The sequence below is a fragment of the Camelus dromedarius genome, chromosome 9 (assembly GCF_036321535.1).
Source record: "Camelus dromedarius isolate mCamDro1 chromosome 9, mCamDro1.pat, whole genome shotgun sequence".
NCBI classification, from domain to species: domain Eukaryota; kingdom Metazoa; phylum Chordata; class Mammalia; order Artiodactyla; family Camelidae; genus Camelus; species Camelus dromedarius.
In genome coordinates, this window is record NC_087444.1 from 67,133,368 (window position 1) to 67,143,431 (window position 10,064).

General features: G+C 39.7%; 1 long non-coding RNA gene and 1 pseudogene across 1 annotated transcript in view; one reads left to right on the forward strand and one right to left on the reverse strand.

Moving 5' to 3' along the window:
* ZNF569 (zinc finger protein 569) overlaps positions 1-5,957 on the reverse strand; it is a 35,472-nt gene extending 29,515 nt beyond the window's left edge. Inside the window, exons 1-2 of the long non-coding RNA XR_010382405.1 lie at positions 5,796-5,957; positions 3,531-3,677 (exon numbers count right to left, since the gene is read on the reverse strand). This is a non-coding gene — a long non-coding RNA (zinc finger protein 569). The remainder of the gene's footprint in view (positions 1-3,530; positions 3,678-5,795) is intronic.
* Positions 5,958-9,537: 3,580 nt separating this feature from the next.
* Positions 9,538-9,802, forward strand: LOC105096939 (small ubiquitin-related modifier 2-like; annotated as a pseudogene).
* The last annotated feature ends 262 nt before the right edge of the window (positions 9,803-10,064 follow it).

Genomic DNA, 10,064 nt, shown 5'->3' on the forward strand with positions numbered 1-10,064 from the left:
AAGACCCCAAATAGCCAAAGCAATCTTGAGAAATAACAAAGCAGGAGGCATCACACTCCCTGATTTCAAACTATACAAGACTTCTCTTTGTTTTGTGTATTTGTTTTGTATATACTTTAAAATGCTTTGTTTTGTGTATTTGACTTTCCAACGATGTAAATGTTTTATATAATTATAAAACAAAATTAAAACCAATGTTAAAAGTCATACATAAAAATCAAAAGCAAAAGTAAAACAAATGAATCTAATAATATATCATATTTGTGGCTTAACCGTACAGAGAGAAATTAGTTCTAGCTACTTTTAGGCACAATAATTGGGCTATACTTCCCTAGAGAGATATATCCCAAGGACAAATGAATCCATAAAGAAGTATTAAATTATTTGCAGTTGGAATATTGTAAGTACTGATAATATTCCTCTGAATTATCTTATTTATGTACACATATATAGATCTATAGATAGATGGATAGGTGAAGAAATAAAAGATACAAAAATAAAACCAAAGTAAAAACTCCTTATAAAATTTTAAATTAGAAATAGCAATACGAACTCATGAGGCCTACTTTGTTAAGAATATATTTCCTGCTACAACATTAATAAACACTGAAAACATGCCAAGTGAAAGAAGTCAGTCACAAAAGACTACATATTGTCCAATTTCATTACTATGAAATATCTGAAGAGACAAGTTTATAGAGACAGAAAGCAGATTAGTGGTTGATTAGACTGGGAGGAGGCAGGAGAATATATTGACTGCTAAAGGGAATGATAATTATTTCAGGGAGGACAAAAATGATCCAAAATTACACTATGGTGATGGGTGTACAACCTTGTGAATATATTTTTTAAGAAGACATTAAATTGTACATTTTAAAGGGTAAAATGGATGGTATGTGAATTAAGCTGTTAAAACAATTTAAAAAATGTATTTCCTAGCTCTGTCCACCAAAAAAAAAAAAAAAAAGCCTAGAAACAATGATCATGTCAGTAGCAAGAAACACCGTAACTATGGTCTCACAATACCATTACCCACTAAAGGGAACCAGAGCACCACACAGAAATGCCTGATTCCATGCCTAGGGAAGGAAACATTCAAAATGATCTTCGAACAAAACTGTCACAGCAGAAGTGTAAGACATTATCAAAGACTTCTGGAGATGTATTAAAAGGACTTAGAAGCCGCCTTGAAAAGACAGCCAAAGATGGGAAAATTTGAGCTTCAAAAAGAAAATAACCACAATGGTTTGAAACATATCAGATATGCTAAAAGCGATGAGTATGTTTAATAGTAAAATGATTAACTCACTGGGAGATCCTAGGGAACCAATTCAATAGCCTGAAAACCTATAAAGGGAAAGAATCAATTTATTCTGCCTTTCCTGTACAAACTGTACCTCAGGGTAACCAGAGTGGATGAAGGAAATTTTTTCTTTAGGAAAATATGCCAGCTAGTAAATGAAGAAGGAATGATAGAATTCGAATATCACCATTTTGTAACCCCTACTGAAATACAAGATGACAATCTTCCATGTTTTCTAAAACAAGTATGGTGGTAAAAAGAGAAACTGTTCTATTTTGAACATTTGGCAACTGAAGGGAAAAATATCCTTCTATCTCTCTGCTTTACTTCCTCTAGTAGTTCAATCCAACAATCATTCAACACCATCAGGAACTTCCACTCCTTCGTTCTACCAATTATTCATTGCCCCTCACCCCTTTCCTATCCTCACTTTTCTACTTACTTGGCCTGGAATTCATGGTCAATCAGTACAATTAATTCTTGCTAACTTAGACTCCCTTGCCTCTCTCTCACATTGTTCCAAGTTGAGACAAATACTCTGGTTAAACCTAACTCTCCCCTACCCTTTCTGTGGCTACAACCATACAGATGAACACTGCAGGAGAAAATTTTTAAACCACGTAGAACAGGCTCACTTTAAATTCACAAAAACTAACATCAAGTAGGTCTTCAATGCTGCCTGGAAATCATATTATATTTCTCTACCCTGTTCTCTGTCCCATTCTCCTAAGTGATTATTTTATTCTTTTGCTCTCTTAACATTTGCTCTGGCTACAAATCTATAGCATTTCTCCCCTTTCTCTTCTGCTTCATCAAGTTTCTCTCTCTGTTGAACCATTTCAATCAGTATATCAACAGAGTTATGATATACCTCTTAACTTCATCTACTACTCTATTTCACTCCTTCCATTTAGGGAAAAACTTAGAGTTGTCTATACTTATCACAAATTCTTCTTCCCCAGTTCTCTCTTTAGACCCATACCCCACTGAAACTGCTCTTCAGGGTCGCCAACCAATTTTCAGGTTGCTAAATTCAATGTTCCTTTCTCAGTCTTCTTTTACTTGGCTGATCAGCAGCATCTGACACAGTTCTTGTTAAAACACATTCTTCCCTTGGTTTCCAGGATATCATACTCACCTAGTTTCCTTCCAACCACTCTAGCTAGTCCCTTTCAGTCTCTTTTGCTGGTTCCTCCTCACTTCCCAGACTTCATGTTGAAGTGACCCAGAGATAAGTCCTTTACCTCTACCATTTGCCATCTTCCCTACCCTCTAAGTGATCTCATTTGGTCTACTGGCTTTAAATATCATCTATATACTGCTAATTCCCAAATGTATGTCTCCAACCTAGGTCTCAGATCTTTCTTTTGAATTTCAGACTTGTATATCCCACTGCCAACTTCGTTTTTCCACCTGAATGTCTAATGGGCATCTCATATTTCACATACGATATTTCAAACTGCAATCTCACTATCTCCCTATGCCCCAAGTCAGTTTTCCCCACTTTCCCTTCTCAGTTAATAACTCCATTCTTCAAGTTGCTCAGATTAAAAAATAATGTGCCACCTTGTCACACTTACTTACACTCCACATCAGCTATCAGCAAATTATATCAGCTCCAACTTTAAATTATATCCAGTACATGAATACTTCTCACCACTTTTACTACTCTGGTCCAGGTCACCAACACCTTTTCCTCAAATTATCGCAACAGTTTCCTAATTGGTCTCTCTGCCTCTGCCCTTGTCCCTGCCCTCTTCCACTATTCTTCCCGTAATCCTCTAATCAGAGCAAAGAAAGCCTCTTAAATTGTAAGCGGATAGTATCGTTCACATGTTTGAAACTCTACAATAGCTTCCCTTCTCATTCAGGGTAAAAGCCAAGATCATTAATATGACCCCTAAGGCCCAATGTGATCTGCTCTTCCGTCCACTTTTCTTTCTTCTTCCATCTCTCACCACTCCCCCTCTCATTTGCTCTATTTCAGTGACACCAGCCTCTTCATAATAGGCACATTCTCACCTCAGGGCCTTTATAACAGTTGTTCACTCTTCCCTCAATTATGTGTTACTATCTCCTTCACTTCCTTCATATGTTATGTTTTCAGGTTGCCTTCCCTAGCAACTCCATCTAAAACTCCAGCTCTCATCCCTGATTTTGTATGTCATCCTGCTTTACTTCTTCTCTTAAAATTTTTCACTATTTAATGTATATTTAATTTACTTACCTCATTTATTATCTGGCCCACAACAATGTAAGTACCATGACAGCAGAGAGTTTGTCTTTCTTGTCCAATGTTATATCCCAAGCATCTATAATTATTCCTGTCACGGTGGTGATGGATAAATGAATAAATCCTTAATACCCGGAGAACCTGGAAAAGAAATTTGAAAACAGAACACTGCTTTAGAAAAATACTTTAGAAAACATATAATTCTTAAAAAAAGATTTTTTAAATGCTTGACTTCAGTAGTAATCAAACACAAATTAAGGAAATTATTTTACATCTGTGAGGTTAACAAAGATTACTAATATTAATGATAACCATTGTTATCAAAGGTGTCTGAATATAGGCAATCTTATACTACACCAATAATACTATAGATCATTGGAAACTTATAGGAGAATAATTGGATAGACGTAGGGAAACTTTTAATAAGTATATACAGATTTGGGTCTTTGTGTTCGGTGGCTCCTCAAAGTGAGAAAACTCAGGAACTCAGAGGCCGTGAGCTGGAGGGTTGGGGGTGGGGGTGGGAGCAGGTGAGGTGAAGGAGAATGGGCCAGAGCTGCGGCTTCTCCTTCCCCTTTCTTCTGAGACAAATCTTAGTTATGCAAAGTAAAGTTTAGCTGCCATAAGCAGGAGGTCTTAACCAAAGGTTAATGGGGGGGGGGGGGATGTCGAGCAGTTTTGAGTGAAGAGATGACTCCTTTAGGCCTTTTGGGGGGAATTTTCCTCCTCTATCCCCACCTCTGCCCCCACCCTCTAAAAGCTTCCAGATAGCATCTCCTGGAAGAGAGGGGAGTTTTACCCAAATCTTAAGTGATTCTATACCTGAAAGGAAAGGGGTGGTGTGTGTGGTAAGAGAGGAGGCTGGGTGGGGGGGTTGTGGTGGAATAACCACCCTCCTACCCTCAACACAACCACACTTCCCTCACCTGATTGGGGGTGGGTGGTGATGGCTAGCAGGGTTCCAGCTAGTTTAGAAAGGTTTTCTCCTTTTTTCCCCCTTCTAGGATTTTAAGTTTGAGAGGGGGTTTGGGGGAGAAAAGGGGGAATTGCATGTAAATCTCCTGGGCCTGTTACTGGATGATGGATCAATTATTTCTATAGTCTCTCGGAGGCGGGAGGGGGACTTAAAAAGAAGAAATAAATTTGAGTTTAGAAAACTCCTTTGCTTCTCAGTATGGGCCAAATCCTCCAGCCTGGTGAGCTGTTTCCTGATCCAATCAAGAAAACGATTGCTTTAAAAACAAAAACAGAACAACAAGAAATAAGCATATACATTTTGACCTATCAATTCCAGTTTTAAGAGCCTACCCCTCCCCTCCTCAAATTAAGAAAGTGCCTTACAACATGTGCCAAATAGCTGCTAATAAACACATTCTTCATAACAGCATTGCAAAACTGAAAAGAACCAAATTACCGATCAATAGGGGTAAATGCACTAAATGTATGCCATAAAAAACTTTAAAATGATGGCGTAGATTTATAATTGTTTAAATGTAAAGATATTAATTGTGCACTGTTAAATGACATAGGTAGGTTACAGTTCTGTATGTATAGTGTGATTGCAATTTTTAAGCTATTATGCATATATAATAAATGAATGCATATGTATGTATTCACAGAAGGAGGGGGAAAAGATGGTAAATGAATTTTGACAGTGGCTGGTAGAAGTATGAATGATTTTTGTTTTCTAGGGGCATTTCTGTGATTTGGGGCGGGGAGTGGGGGGAGGCAGGGAGCATGAAATTAGTAAGCACACAAAGTGGCCGATACACGAAAATAAAACTTGAAATAAATAAACGCTAAAACAAAGTGTTGGAGCTATTGTCTCATATAAAAACATATTTCCGATTACCGTAACTGCAGAAATGAAGCACTGGTACAAACTGGTATCGCAAAGCTACACACACCACCGAACTCAACCTTTCGTCCTCGGAGTTTCTCATTCACTACAGTCACACACGTTCGCAACCACGTTCATACTGCGACAGAGAAGGAAAAAGCAAAGCCACAAAATTCGCTTACATACAGAATTCCACGGCCACACTCGGTCACAGGCAAGTGTCTGGCAAATAAGGTCCTATCTAGCCACACGCTCACAGTCCTTCATACGCTGCTCCCGCGGCCTCAGGGAACCACCCGCACCGGCAAAGCCGTGCCCGGCGTCCTCCTCCAGCCACACAGGCACGGGGTCCGCAGGCCCCTACTCCACCCAGCACAAAGAGCCCCGGACTCCGAGCTCGCCGCTTCTCGAGGACTCACCACCGAGCCCGCGGACACAGGCCCCAGTCCCACACCTCAACGCCGCCCAGGTGGCACCGGCGGTGCGGCCCGAGGTAAGGGGGCCACTGAAGTCAGCGCCCGCCGTGGCGAGGGCAGCACGAGCCCTGGTCCGTTAGGCGCAGGATAACACTTCCCAGAGGCCCCCGCGGCGCGCCGGGGCGGGGCTGGCCTTCCTGTGGGCGGGGAGTAGGAACCGCCAGCCGCGGCGTCCGGGCGCTCGGGTCCGCTGAGGGGGCTCAGCTGAGCGTTTTCCCGCAGCTGCCTCTCATAAGTGCTGCACTCGGACCCTACGAGTGCTACATGGTGCTGAGAAGGCTCTGAAAAGGTCCGCCGCTTTCCTGTTCCGGACTACATTTCCCAGAGGCCTTCTCGGCCCAAATTTATTTTCAGCAAAAAGTCGCTTCCTCCTTAAAGTTGGCTGGATTTTCGGGTTCTCAGCGTTAAGGTGCCTGGTTAGGGAAAGAAGTGCCGCTGAATCGGTTTAGTTCGGTCTGGTCCCGGTTCCACCCGGGACTGGACTTCAGTGGGGTGAAGATGGAGAAAGATCAGGCCCCGGGGCGAGACGAGATGGGCCAGCCCGAGCCTCAGGTCGTTAAAGGGAGGGGTGCCGTTGCGTGAGCGCGTCGGGGAGAGTTCAGCCGTGGAATCTGGGGAGCCTGCGGCGTAGTGAGACTCTGAAGTCCATTGACTTTGGGGTCGTGCGAATTTGCGACCGTTTGTGTTAGCATCGTCGCGTCCTCTGTTCTAGTGACCTCTTGTTTCTGACCCTGCAGTTTTCCCAGTGTGCTTGTGTCCATTCTTTGTCGATGTTTCTGCTTTTCTGACGGACACCTGTTGCAATATTGAAACTTAACAGGTTAAATCAATAAACCAGACTCACCAAAATATGAAACGGAAAAAAATTAGAGATTTGTGAGTGTGTATTACTGGAAACACCCATGCCTTTTTTTTTTTTAACACTGTTACTCCACATTCGGTGTGTGTTACACGGACAAAGGTGATACAGGTACTTTAGAAAGATGTTGAAGAAGGCAAAGACATTGAGCCATGAAATGAAAGTTTATGTCAATAATTCAAATAGCCCCGACATCAAGAGGGAAAAGTGGAAGGGGAAAAGTAGAGAAGGAACCAGGAACAAAAACCTAAGAATCCAGCAAACCAGACTATATGTCACACCTGCCCCAAAGACCTGATAATTATTTTGAGCATTTCATGTGAGTTCTGCTCTGACTTAAGAAGAATCAAAAAACAATTCACAATGAATGTCGAAGACTCACTGCAGTAATTTTGCAATAGAGACCAACATGGAGAAAATATCTATGAAAACACTAATCTGTGCTTTTGTGCTATGGTATGTTAACAGAACAAAATACTGCAGACTACAGCATGCTAAACAGCAGGAACTTACAGTCGTTGAAGGTATCAGAGAGGCTTCTGGCTCATAAACTTACCAGGAAGGTATACAAAGCCCATAGGACTGTTATCTCTAGGAAGCAGTAGAAGACAGTCTTCCTTTCTCACTAGATGATAATGGGCACTGTTTCAGAGTAGAATCTGTTTCTGGGAAGGGAAAAGGGGCTCCCAAACACTGCATAGAGAGAACATATCCTCTAAATAAATTTTGCTTAGTCTTACATGTCTTTACCAACAGTCTTTTTTTTTCTGTCTACTATAAGAATTACTTTTTTGCTAATTATTTTGTTAAGAGGTGAGAAGAGAACAGAGTTGGTTGTTCTATGTCCATCCAGCTTCCTGATTTCCTTTTTGATACTTGTAGATTTGTCTATTTCTGCTTTTATTTCTGTTAAGCTTTGCTTTATATATTTTAAAGCGCTCTTGTTGGATGGTACATATTTAGAGTTGTAATAGTTTCCTGTTGGATTGATCCAATATGAAATTATGGAATTTACTTTTTATTTATAATACTGCTTTTTGTCTCAATCTGGTTTTTTTCTGGATTAAGTTTTTTCATATGTATATATTTTTTATTCAAGTATAGTCAGCTTACATGTCTTAATCTGTTTTGATATTACTATAGCTTCACCATCCTTCTTTTGGCTAGTGCATACTATTTTTTTCTATCTTTTTGCTTTTAATCTGTTTTATTTTTAAAGTCTCTTATTAAACAGTATTATTTTTAAAATAAATAATGACAATCTTACTCATTAATTTGACATATTTAGTGAATTTACATTTAATGTAGTTGGGTTTCGGTCTACCACCTTAGAATTCATTTTCTTTTTGGCCTACCTTTTTCAAATTTTTAACTTCTTATTTGGAAGTAATTCTGGATTCTCACGCAGTTATAAGAAATAATTCAAAGAGATCCCATGTGCCTTTTATCCAATTTCCTCCAATGGTATTATCTTGCAATACTCTATACAGCATCACAACTTTGTCAATGATACTTTCAGGATATTTCCATCATCACAAGACTCCTTCATGTTGTCCTTTTACAGCCACATCTACTTCCCTTCTTCCTTCAACCCCCTCCTTAAGACCTGGCAGCCCTAATCTGTTCTCCATTTCCATAATTTTACCTTTCAAGAATGTTATGTAAATGGAATTATAAAGTATGTAACTGGGGTATTAACTTTTTGACTCAGCATAATCCCCTGGAGATTCATACATGTTGTTACACGTGTAAGTAATTCATTCCTTTTTGTTGCTGAGTAGAATTCCATGAGGATATAACACTGTTTGTTTAGCCATTCACTAACTGAAGGACATATGGGTTGTTTCCAACTTTTGGCTGTTGCAACTAAAGCTACTATGTACATTCATAGACATTTGTGTGTGTGTGAAAATAAAATTTCATTTCAAAGAGTTTTAGAAGGAATTTGTCCATTTATTTTTTTTAAAAAACCTATCTGGAATTTTCACTGAGATTGTACTGACTATATAGATCAATTGAGGAGAAGTGACATCTTTAAAATAGTGAATCTCATAATTGTGAGGCACAATATATATCTTCATTTATTTAGATCTTCTTTAATTCCTCTCAGCAATATTTTATAGTTTTTAATGTACAAGTAATGAAATCTTTTGTCAGATTTACCCCTAAGTATTTCAGAGTTTTTGATGCATTGTAAATGGTACTTTTTAAAATTTCAATTTCTAATTGTTCATTGCCAGTATATAAGAAATACAGTAGATTTTTGTACCTTGTAGTCTGTTGCCTTGCTAAACTCACCTAGTATTTCTGCGACAGTTGTGGAGGTTCCATTGGATGGTCTATATAGATGATCATGTCATCTGTGAAAAAAGACAGTGGTATCTATTCCTATTACGACCTGCAGGTACAGGATGGACCTTCACCCAAAATTTGGTTGGGGAGTGGAGACTGATGAGGACACACACACACACACACACACACCAAGAGGGTATGAAAAGTTTCACTGCTCATACAGTGAAGCTTTCTAGGAAATGCAAGGCAGTCTTCCCAAGAAAGTCCGCAAATGGTTTGCAAGAGCAAGGAAAGGAAATTGGTGTGCAGTTTTTATGGCAGATTCTTTGTGGTTTAAACCTCCTGTAGACTAGTTTAAATCTTTTGCTTATGTCAAAAGAGAGCGCCTGAGCTTGCCCAGATCGTGGGCACAATAGAAAGAAGGCATGAAGGTCAAAGCTATGAGCAGCTTCCTCTGCAGCTTCTGAGGCTGCTTGTGTGCATGTCTGGTGAGGATCTGGTGGTTCAGCCACTGGGAAGACCCCAGAGATTGCCATGGCTGACAAATAGACCAAGGAAGTAGTCAAGACAGAGAACCATGGTCATATTAATTTGAAGGTGGCAGGACAGGGTGGTTCTGTGGTGTAGATTAAGAGTAAGAGGCATACACCACTTAGTACAAATGAAAGCCTACTGGGAACAATAGGGTTTGTCAAGTAGGCAGATCAAAATCCAATATGATGAGCAGCCAATCAACAAAACAGACTCACCTACACAGTTAGAAATGGAGGATGAAGATAGAACTGATGTGTTCCAGTAGCAGAAAAGAGTTGTCTACCAAAAAAGAAACCTGCCATTTTACTCCCAAACTCTGATCCTACAGAGAGGATATTCTCAATTAGAAGAATGCAATTTGGTTCCACCGCATCCTGACTGCTACAATACAGTTATCTTTCCTCTTCCCCATTCCTTTATTATACATAAAGTAACTGGTGTATGCACAAGCATATTGCTTTTTTAAAAATTATGGTATGTTTTTGTTAGAGCAGGCAGATAGCTAGATATGAGCAGAGAAAGGGGGA